Source organism: Gossypium hirsutum, chromosome A13, assembly GCF_007990345.1.
Source record: "Gossypium hirsutum isolate 1008001.06 chromosome A13, Gossypium_hirsutum_v2.1, whole genome shotgun sequence".
Lineage (NCBI taxonomy): Eukaryota > Viridiplantae > Streptophyta > Magnoliopsida > Malvales > Malvaceae > Gossypium > Gossypium hirsutum.
This window is the reverse complement of record NC_053436.1, coordinates 6,064,990-6,080,835: the sequence shown is the minus strand read 5'-3', so window position 1 is coordinate 6,080,835 and position 15,846 is coordinate 6,064,990. Positions and strand designations below refer to the sequence as shown.

The 15,846-nt window shown below is 31.3% G+C and overlaps 2 long non-coding RNA genes and 3 other non-coding genes across 6 annotated transcripts; 3 read left to right on the top strand and 2 right to left on the bottom strand.

The window, feature by feature from the left end:
• Positions 1-47: 47 nt before the first annotated feature.
• On the bottom strand, positions 48-2,483 carry LOC121212230 (uncharacterized). The gene is made up of 2 exons (XR_005907399.1): positions 2,411-2,483; positions 48-253 (listed from the first exon to the last, which is right to left on the bottom strand). It is a non-coding gene; the product is annotated as an uncharacterized lncRNA (long non-coding RNA).
• A 5,395-nt stretch (positions 2,484-7,878) lies between these two features.
• TRNAP-UGG (transfer RNA proline (anticodon UGG)) lies at positions 7,879-7,950 on the top strand. The gene has a single exon. It is a non-coding gene; the product is annotated as a tRNA-Pro (tRNA).
• Positions 7,951-8,033: 83 nt separating this feature from the next.
• TRNAP-AGG (transfer RNA proline (anticodon AGG)) lies at positions 8,034-8,105 on the top strand. Its single transcript has one exon. It is a non-coding gene; the product is annotated as a tRNA-Pro (tRNA).
• Positions 8,106-9,194: 1,089 nt separating this feature from the next.
• On the bottom strand, positions 9,195-14,396 carry LOC121212229 (uncharacterized). Of its 2 annotated transcripts, XR_005907398.1 has the most exons (3): positions 14,213-14,396; positions 9,379-11,585; positions 9,195-9,301 (listed from the first exon to the last, which is right to left on the bottom strand). It is a non-coding gene; the product is annotated as an uncharacterized lncRNA (long non-coding RNA). The 2 variants fall into 2 exon arrangements; XR_005907397.1 differs by lacking the exon at positions 9,195-9,301 and having other exon boundaries at positions 10,375-11,585; positions 14,112-14,396.
• On the top strand, positions 10,557-10,628 carry TRNAP-UGG (transfer RNA proline (anticodon UGG)). Its single transcript has one exon. It is a non-coding gene; the product is annotated as a tRNA-Pro (tRNA).
• Positions 14,397-15,846: the final 1,450 nt, after the last annotated feature.

Here is a 15,846-nt window from a genome sequence, read left to right as displayed (position 1 = left end):
ATAAAATTTCATCAATTTTAAACTTTTCAAACATATTCAAGACTATCTACATTAAATGACTTTATACAATAGAGACCTTCAAATAACATAGGTTAGTATTTTAGGCCAACTCCTAGCAACTTAATAATAATTAAATGAGTCCCCATACATACCAAAGACTTAAAAATACTTTAAAACCTTTATATATCGATCAATAGTTTGATAGTGCGATTTAACCTCCGGCGACCTCCAACTCGAGCTAACATCTGCGATACTATAGGAAAAAGGAAAGGAAGGGAGTAAGCATTATGGCTTAGTAAGTAAATATGTAAATATTAATAAAAAAATACATTATCATACATTAAACAAAGTCACAATATGTTCCCAGAACATTACCATCACAAACACACATACTTTCACTATTACAATTATAAACAAGTTCAAAATAAGTTGTCTAGCAGAGTACCAGCAGCTAAATTATTTATTTCTGGAGCTAAAAAACTCCAAATTACAAACCGTTAATTTTCTTTGAAACTATATTCACGTATATTCTTACCATAAAATTTTCAGAATTTTTGGTCTAGCCAATTAGTACAGTTTATTCATTGAAGTTACCTCTGTTTCACTGCTTAACTTCCTTGACCACTCTTCACTGCAAATAAATTTTCTCTTCGTACAGAACTCATATGATGTTATTGTTTATTTTATTTGAAACTAGACTTATTAAGGATTTCAAACATATAAATTATATCCCATAATTATTTTTTTACAATTTTTAATAATTTTTCAAAGTCAGAATAGGGGATCACATAGTCATTCTGAACCAGTCTCATAGAAACTTAAATATCTCAGAATATAGAATTCCTTTGCTTGCTCTGTTTCTGTTATATGAAAATAGACTCATTAAGATTTAATTTGATATCTCATTCAGTCTCTGATTCAATTTCTACTATTTTTGGTAAATTTTTAGATTCTCATCACTGCAACTATCCAGAACAGTTTTATTGTCAATTCTGATCTTTCACACTTCAATTGTATTCATCACTTACCCATAACAATCTTTTCAATTTCCAATCACATATCAAGCATATTACTCATAAGTTACACACGTATATACTTACACTTATCTTCACAAAGTCATACAAAATTTCATTTAATCAATTTCCCAGTTGAACACTTCGGAATAATAACAGATACACGATGGTATCGCACACTGCCCACCTTTAAAATCAAAGCTCTCTTGTACACATGGTGGCCTTCACTTAGCACCACTCAAGTGACCTAACTCGATCGTACACATAATTTGGCTCTCTTGTACACATGGTGTACACATAGTATCACCCATGTGACCTAGCCACTTTATCTTGTAGTTCTCTTGTTTACATGGTGTCTTTCACTTGGAACCACACATGCAACCTAGCTACATCTATCTCGTAGCTCTCTTGTCTACATGGTGTACACATAGTATCACCCATGCGACCTAGATACCTCATAATGTCTCGTAGCTCTCTTGAACACATGGTATACATCCCGTATTACACATGTGACCTAGCTACATACCATCCGTATCTTTCGATTCTGAAGGTTCAAACGGGAAGTATCTCACTTTCTAATACTTTATTCCATTCTTCCAATAGTCAATTATGATTCAAAAATCAGCTACAATACATAAAATATGCTGAAATATAAAAACGTAATAAAGATAATGTATTATTTAAATACAAACTTACATACTTTCTCATTTCCATGTCAAATTAATATTGAACATTTAAATCATCATAATTATACTTACTTTCAACACCTCGGCAATCATAGTAAATATATTAATTTTACATTGAAACATGCATAAATTAATTCTTATTATACATATGAACTTACCTCGATACTAAAACGGCTATTTTACCAACTTTCCCGATTTTTTATTTTTCTCCCATTCTAGGTTCAAATCTCATTTTTGGGGAATCTAAAACATCATATTTTACTTATTTAATTAATTTACTATTCAAAACAGTATTTAACTTAAACTTTGGAAAAATTACAATTTTGCCCCTAAACTTTTGCATATTTACACTTTTTCCCTAGGCTCGGGAATTAAACTTCATCCCTTATTCTTATGTTTTATGACATTCTAATCATTTTTCCCTTCTATGTCAACATCAAACTCTCACTCTAAGACATAGTTATGAACAATAACAACTTTTACCGATTAAGCCGTTTTACTCATTTTTGCTTAAAATCGCTTAGCAAAAGTTGTTTAACATAATTTTAGCCTTCATATTCTACCATAAAACATCAAAATAAACACATTTCACCTATGAGTATTTTTCCAAATATGAACCCTAGCTTAAATTATTGCTAGAATAAGCTTAATCAAGTTACCGAGATTCAAAAAACATAAAGAACTTGAAAAACGGGGCTAGAACGGACTTACTATTGAGCTTGGAAAGCTTGAAAACCCTAGCCATGGCTTCCCCCATGCTGATTTCGGCCTCCATGAGAAAGATGAGTCAATTTTGGCTTTATTTTCCCTTTTTATTTCTTTTAATTACCAAATGACTAAAATGCCCTTAAGGCCTTTCCTTAAAATTTTGTCCTATTCATGCCCATTTTTGTCCAAAAAAAATATAATGGTCTAATTTCATTTAAGGACCTCCTCTTTAAAACCCCATTTCAATCAAGTACTTATGAATTAGAACACATATTTTGTAACTTTTGCAATTTAGTCCTAAAAGTCCAATTAAGCACTTTATCAGTAATAACGATATTTTTACACAATATTTTAATCAATAAATAAACCTTAAAAATTAATTGGAATAAATTTTTTGACTTCGAATTCGTGGTTCTAAAACCATCGTTCTGTTTAGGCCCTAAATCGGACTGTTACAGTGGTGAGTTGATTAAGTCCAGTTTAATATTGTTCCTTAGAAGTATTTTTGGATTAAAATATACTTTGGATTAAAAGTATTTTTTTATCTCAAAATTATTTTTAAAAAGCTCAAGAGCATATTGTTTAGTAATATTTTTATCTCAAAAATGCTTATAAGAAGCAATGCTAAAATGACCATAAGTCATTTTCCTTTCCACGGTAGTTATATAAAGATAAATAAATAAATTATTTAATGATTTATATATTTAAATTGATAAAAGTTCATATAAATTATTTAGATAAACACGAGTAAAAAAAGTTAACCTTTTTTCTCATTAATATATATTTATAAGATTATCGTGAATCAATTGATTGTGGAAAAATTAATATGAACATTTATAATCAAATGGAAATTATTAAACTATTTTAATCTAATTAAATTTTAAAACAAAAAAGTAAAATATAAAATACAAAATGCAAATTTGTTTAAAAAATTTTTTTTGGGCCAATGAAATTGTTTAAAGCTGTTACTAAAGGATTTATAGAACTGATGAAAACAAGTTAATGTGTTTAAAAAGATGTTTAAAAATGATTTTTTTATATTTTGCAATTTTTTTAAATTTATTAAGTTAAATAATTTTAATAATATAAATACAGTTGATTGTATAGTCTTCTTTTTTTTTTAACAATATCATTATAGATTTTAATTATATCTACTCTTTTTGATACAATATCTAGAACTATTTCATAGCACTCTCATAACCCATAAATAAGAGGATAATGTACTTTAGCGCACTTGAACCTATCACCTCCTGTATTGACAATAATGTCAATACCAATCGAATTAAGACTTAATCAACCTCTTAATTGTATAGTTAATATTCAACCTTTTGCAATCAATATATTTGTAACAAATAAAATAAAAGTTCTTTAAATTTATATGTTTGTGCAATTTAGTAAACAGTTCCCATGTATTTTTTTAAAAAAATTAAATTTCATATCATCAAACAATGCTAACTTACTAAAACTAAAGTCTTTTTATCAGTATATATTAAAGAATATGAGTATATAAAAGCTTTACTTAATTCTCAAAAAAGGAATTTGGAATTAAAATAAAATGAATGTAATAAATTGTGAAAATATATGAAATAAACTAAGAAATGATATGGAATAATTAAAATACAACATAATATGAAAGCTACATAAATATATAAAATGTGTCAAATTTCACCTATTAAAAATTATTAACATGTAAAATTTTATAAAAAAATTGGAAAAACACAAAGAAATTTAATTTTTCTCTAAATTAAATAGCTTTTAAAAAAATTATACAAAACATGAGATAAATTTATACATAATATAACACAAATAAGATGTTGATTTTAAAAAACGCATAAAAAATCTATATAACTAAACTATTAGCATGTAAAAATGTAATTATAAAACATGAATATAAACATGGCATGGGAACTAACATAAGAGGCGACACTATTACAATAACTCCCAACTTATAAATAGAAAAATAATGTGTTTTAGCGTGCTCGAATTTATATTCTCTTGCATTAACAACAATTTTCATGCCATTCGTGTTAAAACTCAATCGGCAGAATAGAAATGTTTTTTTTAAATCAAATGTGGCATGGAAGTTTTTTTGGACATTTTTATTTCCAAACTTAAAACTCTTGGCTAAAGCCAGACGCTTGAACAATTCCGTATATATATATTTTCTATTTTTCTTCATTAATTAGTAATTATTATATTTTCGTGGCACTAAATATACAGGTTGGGTGTTATAGCAATGAGTACCTGAAGTGAGTGATTGGGAACCTTTGAGCAAAAATGATAAGCTATTTGGTAATATCTTCTGATGGGATACTTGAAAATCGAAATGCCCAAGATGTTTTTCAAATTTTACATGCAAATCCTCATATACTATTTTGCCCACAAGTGATGATGATGATGAAGGCCTTGAGGCATTGGGATTGGATTCATGCCAATCCCCATTGCCTGAGTGCATATTAGGAACAGCATATGGAGAAGGTAGCATGAGGACTTCAAAGAAAGTGGTGAAGTTCAAGAACTTTTTCTTCCCCTATCCTTTCATGAATCAAATGCATTTATAGTAGCATTTCTAAGCAATATGCCAACAATTAGATTGTTAATGATTTTAAAAACCATAAATGCATAATATTCCTATGGATATAGAAAAACAATTAAGTTCTAATAGCAAGTTAATTTTATGCGTTTAATATATTTAATTTTTGTTAATTTTTGAATAGAATGGTATTAAGCTTGTGATTTTTTGCTTAATTTTTATCAGGAACGTAATTGGAGTGTTAAAATTCAAAAACAAAAAAAATCAGGCTAAATTGAAATAAAAAGCAAGTTGGGTTTGAATTGAAAATTATAGAATTATTTTTAGATTAATAAAAAAATTAGATTTTTTACTTCGACAAATTCTATATTTAAAAAATCTAATATTGTGGTTGGTTATTAAACATGATTCTAAGGGTAAATCACGTGAAATTTATTTTTTTAAGAGTGATATAAATGCTTGTAATTGTGGCACGAGAACACGCTTGAATTTGAGGGGAAATTAGCATATTCTTGCCCAAAGTATTCCGCCATATCTTTCCTCTTTTTATATTTTAGTGTAATTCCTTTTTTAGTATCCTCCCTTCTTCACTTATTATTTTTCATTGAAATCGATTCATAATCCAATCAAGTATGATTAATTTTATGCTTAACTAATCTCCGTTTAACTTTTAATTAGCTATTATTCCAATAAAGAATTGTGGAAATAAACCTGCACTAAAATCTTATAGTACGATAAATTCTTAATTATATTGTGTATAAATACTTGGATTCTACCAAATCATGATTGAATTTTACATATGTAAATAATTTATTGAAAAAAAAATTGTCTGCATTTGATAAAAATCAAAACCAAGCATTTGGTATGTTTCTCGCTTAGGGTGCCAGAGGTTACGAATTATGCCAACAAAGAATAGGCCATTGAGTCAACTCTATTGGTAGAATAATACAGAAGCTTAACTTTAGATCCATTTGTTTTCCGACAACATTCTTTGCAGTGAGTAAATTAAAAACAAATAAATTATTCTATTTCGAAAGTTAATTTCCATGCCCTTAATCTTATTATCATCCCAAAAATCAAGATCAACAACAAATAAACAAAAATTCCAGGCTATACTATCATTCTGGACTTGAAGGCTGGTTCAAACGTGAAAGAATTTAAAAAATATATAAATTTAAAAAACGGACTTGAACAGAAATTAAAATCCATTTTTTAAATAGGTCAAGTCTCGACTAAGATTTCTTTAATGCGGTCCAAATCAATTTAAACTTTCTTTATTGTTACTGTTTTGATATTGTATAACTCTTGTTTTGTTATTAATTTTGTTACTTTTTAAATGTATTTTTAATTTGTTAGTAAACATTTATTTTAATATTTTTAGTGTATTTGATGTATTATATTTTTTAAATTTGTTTTTATATAAAAATAATATAAAAATTTAATACGGATAAGTCGAGTTAGGCTTAAGTTTAACATTTTTAATTTGAGCCGAACATGAATAGAATTTTAAGTCTAATTTTTGGACTGGACTCGAACTTAAAAAACGGGCTTTAAAGTTTACATCATCCCGACTCATAATCAGGTTTAATTGGGGCTAGCTATCCCCATGGCCACAATCCCCACTACCTTTATGCAAAAGACAAACAATTTATAAGCAAAAATAACATCCAAAGACTTCAGATGTTCCACTTGAAAAGGGTTATTTCAACATTACATACTGTGATTAGCTTCCAGCATAGCTGCCTAATTGTTCTGGTAAACCATCTATTTAGCAGTCGGACACCTCATTTGTTAAAAGAATTTGGCATCACAATAAAATATAAAATACAGAATGGCATCGCAGTATAGAAGAAAGCTCAAGCTTCTTATGCAATTTCAAATCCTCTAGCATCCACTTATAGAGGACCAATGGCCAACAGCATAAGAGAGCAGCAGTTAAGCCGATACCTCAACGCCTGTGATGTAATCCTCTTCCCCTAAGTTGTAATGTACCAAAAAAGGATATCCAAGGCAAATGATATATAGTCGTCTAGGAATGAGTCCTCTGAAAATTAACAGGAGCCCTTTGAGATAAAGATCCAATAGTTATAAACCAGGAATTGTAAATACAAAAATTTGGGCATTTGGTCTTGTGGTATGATTTTAACTTTGGTTACAAAAGGTTCTGAACTCGATTTTCAGAATGCCTTGATGCATTGCTGCTGCCTTTTTTTTCTAACCCAAAGTATTTTAGCTTTGGCTTTTTGATTCCCTATATCATATCCTAAAATATTCTAACCTAAAGTCAACTTTAAGTGCACAAGAGAGAAGTTTATAGACTTGGACTGATCTGTTTTCTATTAAGACCTCTGACAAAGAGAAACAATAATAAATTAGGTTGTAGGTACTATCTTTGCAACTGGGCTAGCCAGCCACATACCTTTAATCTGAATTAACCCTGCAAAACAAAGGGATAAAAAGTCAATCAACAACAACCAATTTAGCCAAAAAGACAAAAAAAATGGCCCAAAGAAAAGAACCATGCCTTTTTCATCCTGAGTATGAACTATGACAATCATATCTTTCTGATCAATCACCAAGCCACCCTCCATATTACGGGCCTCCTCCATTTAGCCTCTTTTATCTTTCACCAATAAGCCGTCATCCAAAGGTCAAAACAGGATTCAAGCTAGCTCAACAAAATTTCAGAAAGACTTCACAGCTAAAGTAGTTAGCATCCCTTGCACGCATAAAAGACTTGTATTCATCCTCAATAAATTAGGTTGTAGGTACTATATACAACTCTGAAGCACTTTACTATGTATTCCACTGGCAAAAATGCTCAAAAACAATCCTGTTGTGATCAGAGACCTCATCAACAAATAAAGGAATGCTCCATTTCTTGAAAATTTACTATTCATAGAAGTTATATTAATGAAACATAACATCCACTACGACTGGGCATTTGGTCTAGTGGTATGATTCTCGCTTTGGGTGCTAGAGGTTCCGAGTTCGATTCTCGGAATGCCCCAACTGTTACTTCCTTTCATTTAGAGTTAATAGGACATTAAAGACTGATGAAATGTACTGAACATCATAAACAACAGCAAACGTGGGCATTTGGTCTAGTGGTATGATTCTCGCTTAGGGTGCGAGAGGTCCCGAGTTCAATTCTCGGAATGCCCCACCGTCTGAGATAATTTTTATCTTCTCTATCTGCTAAGACATATTTTATTCCCCTTCTTTTTTCCAGATCCAACTACCAGCCTGGCTAGCTGTCCCCTTCCCTCGGCCCCCACTCTCTTACCCTTAGTGAAGAAAGGATTCAGATCTACATCCTTATGGAATAACCAAACAAATTTACCATCTAAATTAAGATGACAAACATTTTGATAACCAGATTGAAAAGTTTATTAGGACATTAATAGTGATTAGGTTTCTACTAGCTGCCTAGTTGTTCAGTAATTTCACTTTTTTAATTCTTGCAAGTATAAACCCAAAATTCTAGCTTCTGAGTACAATAACTAGCAAATCATTGATTTGGCCATTGCCCATCAGACTCTTCATGGTTAAAAGAAATTTATAAAATTTGGGAGATCCATACCCTATAGATGTTTTCTAGGGGATCCATATTCTGAATTGATAACTATATACTGGGTTTAAAATATAGATAAAAGTTATAACCTGGTGCTGAACTGCTGATGCAATTTAAAAAGCCCTTAGCATCCAATCAATTTTAGTAGGCTAATGATAAACTGAGCCACATAAAAAGTGAGAGACTGGGAAACTTTAGGTCTTCCAAGAGTGAGTCCATTGAAAATTAATAGGACTTTTAGGAGAAAAGATTGATAAGTAAAAACCAGACATGATAGATACCAAAAGTTGAGCATTCGGTCTAGTGGTATGATTCTCGCTTTGGGTGCGAGAGGTCCCGAATTCGATTCTCGGAATGCCCCAAATACCTTTCTTTTTTCCTTTTGGTTCCCTAATCCTAAAATATTTTATTATAGCTCTGCACTGAAGTCAACTTTTAAGAACAAATAAAGAACTTTATAATCGATCCATTTTCTAATAGTCATAGGAAAAAAGGGAAAAATAAATAAACTAGGCTGTATGAATGATCTTTGCATGTAGGACAGCTAGGCTCATACCTGGAATAATGGTTATTAGAAAATGGAATTCTGTGTTACCCCTGAGAAAATAAAGGAATAAACAGGTTAATCAACAATAACCAGTTTAGACAAAAAACAAAAAGATCAACAGAAGAGAAATATGCCTTTTCTTCCCGAGTAAGAAGTCCATCCATCATTCTGACCGAGAACCATGCTACACTCCATGCTATGGACCTCCTACATTTAGCTTCTCCTTTAGAACCAATATGCCTTCAACCAAAGGTTACAATAGGATTCAAACCCCAGTGGACAGAATGACAGAAAGGGTTTACAGCTAAAGTAGTTACCATTCTTTTTCGAATAGAACACTTCGCATAATTGCTAATTCCAATAGCAAAAAGGATAATAGACAATCTAGTTCTGATCAGAGGGTCAAAGATTTCATCAATTAATAAAGATATGCACCATTTCTTGAAAACTACTACCTCTAAATGTAATAGCAATAAATTTAGACAACAAATGAATATTTGGTCTAGTGATATGATTCTTTGGGTGTGAGAGGTTTCAATTCAATTCTCAGAATGCCCAAGCTGCTTTCTATTCATTATCTTTTATACATCCGAAGTCATCTTTCTAAGTATCAATTGTTTTCCAACAAGATTTTTCAAAAACGAGTAACAAAATTAAATGCAACAAATCTGTATGTAATATTTTTAAGAGCTCACTAGCCATCAACCTATTAAGTCAAGCATTTTAACAAATAAAGAAATAAAAATACAAACAAATTATCAAACAAATTATCAAAATTCATGGTTCAACTGCCAGGTATTTTCCCTCCTTCTGAGTGAGTCTCTGTCTTCTCTATCTGCTAAGACTGCTTTCATTTCCTTCTTCCTGATCCAACTGCCAGGCTACATTATGCGGATTTAGCTCTCTCCCTTCCCTCAACCCCCACTCCCTTATCCTTTGATGAAGGTGGGGTTCAGACCTACATCCTCAAGCAGTAACCAAACAACTTTATCAACTAAATTAACACCTAAAGACTTTGATAACCAGCTTGAAAATTTTATCGGGACAATATACGGTGATTAGGTTTATTCTACTAGCTACCTAGTTGTTCTGCAATTTCATTTTTAAATTTTTTTTGAAGTATAATTCAAAATGTTCTAATTTCTAAATGCAAACTATTGATTTAGCCGCCAGACTCTTCATGGTTAAAAGAAATTTATAAGATTTGGTAATTTCATAACCCATAGATGTTTTGGCCTCTAAGGGATCCATATTATGAATTAATAACTTTAAACAGGGAGTCTGGGATTAAAATATAAATGGAATCTGTAACCTGTTGCTAATGCAAAAGTCCTTAGCATCCAATTGTAGAAGGCAAATGATACATTGAACCACATCAAAAATGAGAAATTGGAAGATTTTGGTCTTCCAAGAATGACCCCGTTGAAGATTCATAGGAGTCCTATGAGAAAAAGATCTGATAAGTAAAAACCAGACATGAAAGATGCCAAAAATTGGGCATTTGGTCTAGTGGTATGATTCTCGCTTTGGGTGCGAGAGGTCCCGAGTTCGATTCTCGGAATGCCCCAATACCCTGCTTTTTTCTCCTTTTGGTTCCCATATCCTAAAATATATTGATCCATTTTTGAATAAGTCTTGAGAAATAAATCGAAAAACAAAGAAAGTAGACTGTATGTATTATCTTTGCATGTAGGCAAGTTAGCTCATTCCTGGAATAACGGTCATTAGTAAATGGAATTCTACCTTAACCCTGTCAAAATAAAGGAATAAAGCTGTTAATCGACAATAACCTGTTTAGCCAAAAAAATAGAGGAGAGAGGGATGGGCAATAGAAAGCAAATATGCCTTTTTCTTCTTCTGGGTAAGAAGCATGTCCATATGTTATTCTGACGGAGCACCAAGCTATACTCCATGCTATAGGCCTCTTACATTTAGCTGCTCCTCCTGCACCAAAATGCCTCCAACCAAAGGTCAAAATAGGATTCAAACCCAGGTCAACGAAATTACAGAATGACTTTACAGCCATTAGTTAGCATCCTAGTCAAATAAATCCGTTTCGTTTTAAAAAAATCACTATTTTGATCAATTTCCAAAAAAACTTAGCGTGGTTACCTTAGATTTATTTAGAACATCAGATTGTTAGGTTGTCTATAATTTAAGTTCAATTTATTAGAAAATCATGTTGTTTGAAAAAAAAAAAAACTCAATTGATTTCATCAGTAAACATTTAAAAATTACGTTTCATCACCATGCAGCGGAAAAATGTGATGTCCTTGATTTTGTAATAAAATTCGTGTTTTAAATCATATTAAGCCAGTTATTAAATTCGTTTGGTTTTCACAAAAAATTTCATGCATGCAAAATCCCAAATAAAAACAACCCATACCACAGTTCATTATTAATCAAATTTACAATCCCAAAAATAAAACCAAAATAAATAAAGTAAAATTAAAAATACTTTATTAACTGAAAATCTGAGACGAGACCTCCGTATGACGAATCTAATCCTAACCTTGAGGGTTATCTGTAAGGAGTAAATTAAATGGGTGAGCTTGAAAGTTCAGTATGAGTCTTAATCATAAGAAATCAGTGTACCAAAGATCACAAAAGCATGCAAGTAAATAGAGATAATAGTAATAACAGTGTCACAGATCACAGTGTTACAAAATATACAGAATCACAGAGTTCTCAGAATGTATGTACATGTTCATGGATGTCAGTGTAATTTCCTATCCATCCATCCGCTACACACCATGAGTTCCCTAGAACTCATCTATCCGTACACACCATAACAATAAGAGTTATAACTCATTGTCGATAAATCACCAGTAACAATAAATATTTGCAGATAAACTGACAGTAAGTTATGGTTAAACCGCCAGTAAAAAGTTTGCAGACGAACTACTAGAACTCCAAAGAATACTCCAATGTTGCAGCTATACTGCCAGAACTCCAATATTTGCGGATTATCCGCCATAACTCTCATATTTGCGAATAAACAGCCAGAACTACACAATCATCAATCTTTCCAACCCTATACATCAGAATCACATAACATGCATGATAGAATAGGTACAATACAGAATAGTGACATGTTTTAACATACGATCAGTAATTCAGTAACAGTGGCATGCTTCACATGCAATCAGTAAATACAGAATAGTAGGCATTTTCTCATGCATTCGGGAAACATGTGATAACAATACCATATCATACATTAGCAGTCTATGCATACTCAGCCATAGCAGACAATCAGTAATTACAATCAACACTTACACATTCAATTAATCCCAAATAGAGGCTTTGCACATTCGGCTATCGCCTTTTAGCACTTACCATAATCGACAATCCCTTATCTAACACAAGGCTATTCGGCTAAGCACAAAAATCAACATGTACAATTAACCAACATGCATATCACGTAATTTACAATTATCACCAAAACACCCAAAGGTAAGACCCACACTTGATTAACGCAAAACTGAAACTCTATTGCTATTCTGCAACTCCTACGTTTTAGATATAACTAGATCCAATTCAGATCTGTACCCAACACAAAGAATGAACTAAAATTAAGTCCTTAACCACCCTGTAGGGTTCGACCATAACAGAGGAAAGAGAGTGGCTTTTCGAATCTGGTTTTGGAGATCAATGCTTACCCTATTTGGCTTATAATGGGATTGCGAACAATAATCCAATACCACTACTTCTTAACCACTAAGTCTAACTCATTCTTATTTAAACTCTTACAACATTTATTTTTAAAACTATGTGTGAGACTTACTAGGATTTGAAGTAAAATTTGCAAAATAATAAAAAAGATGCTAGGGAAAGGAATCGAACTTGGGTTACAAGGACAATGTAACTAATACTTAATTATTACACCAATAACTCATTTATTTATTAAATGCACAAAGATAATTTTAAAAATTGGGACGTGACCACTCTCGATTCACAAACCAGATTCTACTAACCCGTTTTTGGGATGTGGTGATAAGTGTTAGTTCCAATAGCAAAAAGGATCACAAACAATCTATTTCCGATCAGAGAAAGTTTATCAATAAATAAAAGGTATGCACCATTTCTTGAAAAATACTACCTGTAAATGTAATAACAGTAAATTATAGACAACAAATGAGTATTCGGTCTAGTGGTCCAATTCTAAGTTTGTGTGCGAGAGGCCCCGATTCTCATAATGCCCAACTCCTTTTCAACCATCTTTTATCCATTTGAAACTTTACGCAAGAAGAATGTGTTGCATAGTCATCTTTTAATGCATTAATTGTTTTCTGACCAGATATTTCAAAAACTAGTTGCAAAATTAAATACAATCAGGAACAAATCTATATGTAATATCTTGTAAAATTGTAATTTTAATGTATTCAGATGAAAGATATTGGCCATAACCCTGCCACAAAAGGAATAAAATTAGCACCTAATAACCTACATTTACGGAGCAAGCTTAAAAGACTTTAATGGCACCTCCACCTACTGCCTCAGTAAAAGACTTTGCCATTCAGTTTGCAGAGCCCCCGAAATAAAAGGATTAGGGACACAGCATTTAATGGAACAGTCACTAACAGCCTAATTGTCCAATAAGCTCATCTTTAAACCATTCTTCTACATCATTCAAGAGACAGACATCCAAATTTATCAGATTATTGAAGAAAAAGAGCTAATGACTAAAAGAATTTACGTTAAACATCAAAGGTTGGGCATTTACTATAATTCTACCAGCATTCAAATTTCAAACAAGTTAGCGGATAGAAATCCAAATTTACAAGATTTGAAGGAAAGAGATAATAATTAAAAACAAATTTATTCAATTAATCATCAGTATCCAGATTCAACTCAACTTCAATTAAGAGTACACCACTGTAGAAATTCGTGAAGAAAAAACTCCTTTCTATCATAATATACAAATTATAAGAGTTAGCGTAACCCTAGGCTAGGCTCCAAGAGGTTAAAGAAAACAAATAATTCATGTAAAACTCTAAAAAAATACATATGGAGAATTTGAGAAATCATCGATCGAGAAACTTTCACTTACCATTAAGCAAAAAATTCACCACAAATTAGCAAACAGTTCAGACAAAAAAAAAGAACATGAGAACTCGTCAAGCAGCATAGCATCAACATATAAGCGGTTACCGCTTAGTTTCCGAGGAGTCGGCGGGTCATTTCCTTGGCTGTTCGCCGGAACCGGACCGGCAAGGAAAGGGAGCGAAGAATGAAGACTCGGGTTCAAACTCAAATGGAGCCGCCAACGGAAAACCGGTTTTTTCGTTTGGGATATGGGGTCCGAAATAATTTTCAAATTATTTATTAGCAAACATTCCTCTGGGCAGTAAATGCCAAAATTTAATATTTCATGCCCTCGCAAATTAAATTAATTTTTAAAGTGGCTCAATTATGGTTTTACTCCTTCTATTATGCTTAAATTTTAGATTTATCTTTATATTTCAATTTGATGCAATTTGGTCCATCTGGTTTTATAATATCATTAGCTATCACAAATAGTTAAGTTTGTTAGTTATTCTAGTTAAAACGCTTAGGTGAACTTTTTAAAAAATATAATTTTAACTCATCAAGCTGGCAAGATTTTTCTTTTCTCTTTTGCATTTCAAAGTTTTTTAAGAAAAAATCCACACAATTATTTTAATAGAAATAATTAGCGACAATAATTATTTGGGTTAATTGATGACTTTATAAAAATAGAGAGACTAAATCATGTAAAATTACCGTGAATATTAATATTAAAAAAATAAAAATATTAAATCATGAATTTAAATATAGTTGAGGACCAAACTAAAATTTGACATTTAAAATACTAAAGGGTTATGTTATGGTTATTCACCCAAAGTATGGGGTAAATTACACCGTAGGTCTCCCTAAAATAATGACTCTTATTTTAGTTACTTAATTTTATTTTGTCAATTTAGTCACTTTGGTTAAGATAATTGTTCTAATTGGTCGCTCCGTTAAAATTTCCGTTAATTCACTAACAGATTGTTGGCATGGTAATTTTTTTACTTTTCACTAAAGTTAAGGATTTCTTTATAATTAGTCAAAAACTTTTATTTATTTATTTGCAATATGAAAATTTTAATATTAGCATCATCAACATTTGAATCCTTTTTAAAAAAAGAGAATCCTCCCACCTACCGGCATAACACCAACGGCCACCCTATCGCCACTGACTACCACGATTATAATCAGATTCCTGGAGGAAAATAAACTAGAAATTATGCTTCAGGTTCCTTTTATATGGCTTTTTGTTGAGTCTCTGAGTCCATGGTCAAGCCCCATGGCCTGAACCAGTCAACATGAGTAGCTCACTTGCCCCTTGCTTGAATTACTTCTCATTTTCTTAGCAAACAAACATCACAACGCAAAACCAAAAGAAAAAAAAATTGATTAGATGCATGAACAAACATGGATACGAGGATTTTGAAGAAACCAATGAATAGTTCGAAATAGGAAGTATATATTGCAAATTTATGGTGATTGATTTTTAGTTTAAAAAAACTCTTTATTGTTGTTTATTGTAGATAAAAACAAACAGTACGGCCAACCAGTAGCAGTGCCAGAATTTTTTTTTTGGAGGGCCGAAATTAAATTATATATTTTTAGGATAATAAAAATACAATTTCACCATTTTAATAGTCTATATCTTTATAATTTTTAAAAGTTTTAATCAATTTTTTATTATTTTCGGGGGGCCAAAATATAATTTTACCATTACTAATTTAAAATTTGATAAATTATAAAAGACACAAATGAAA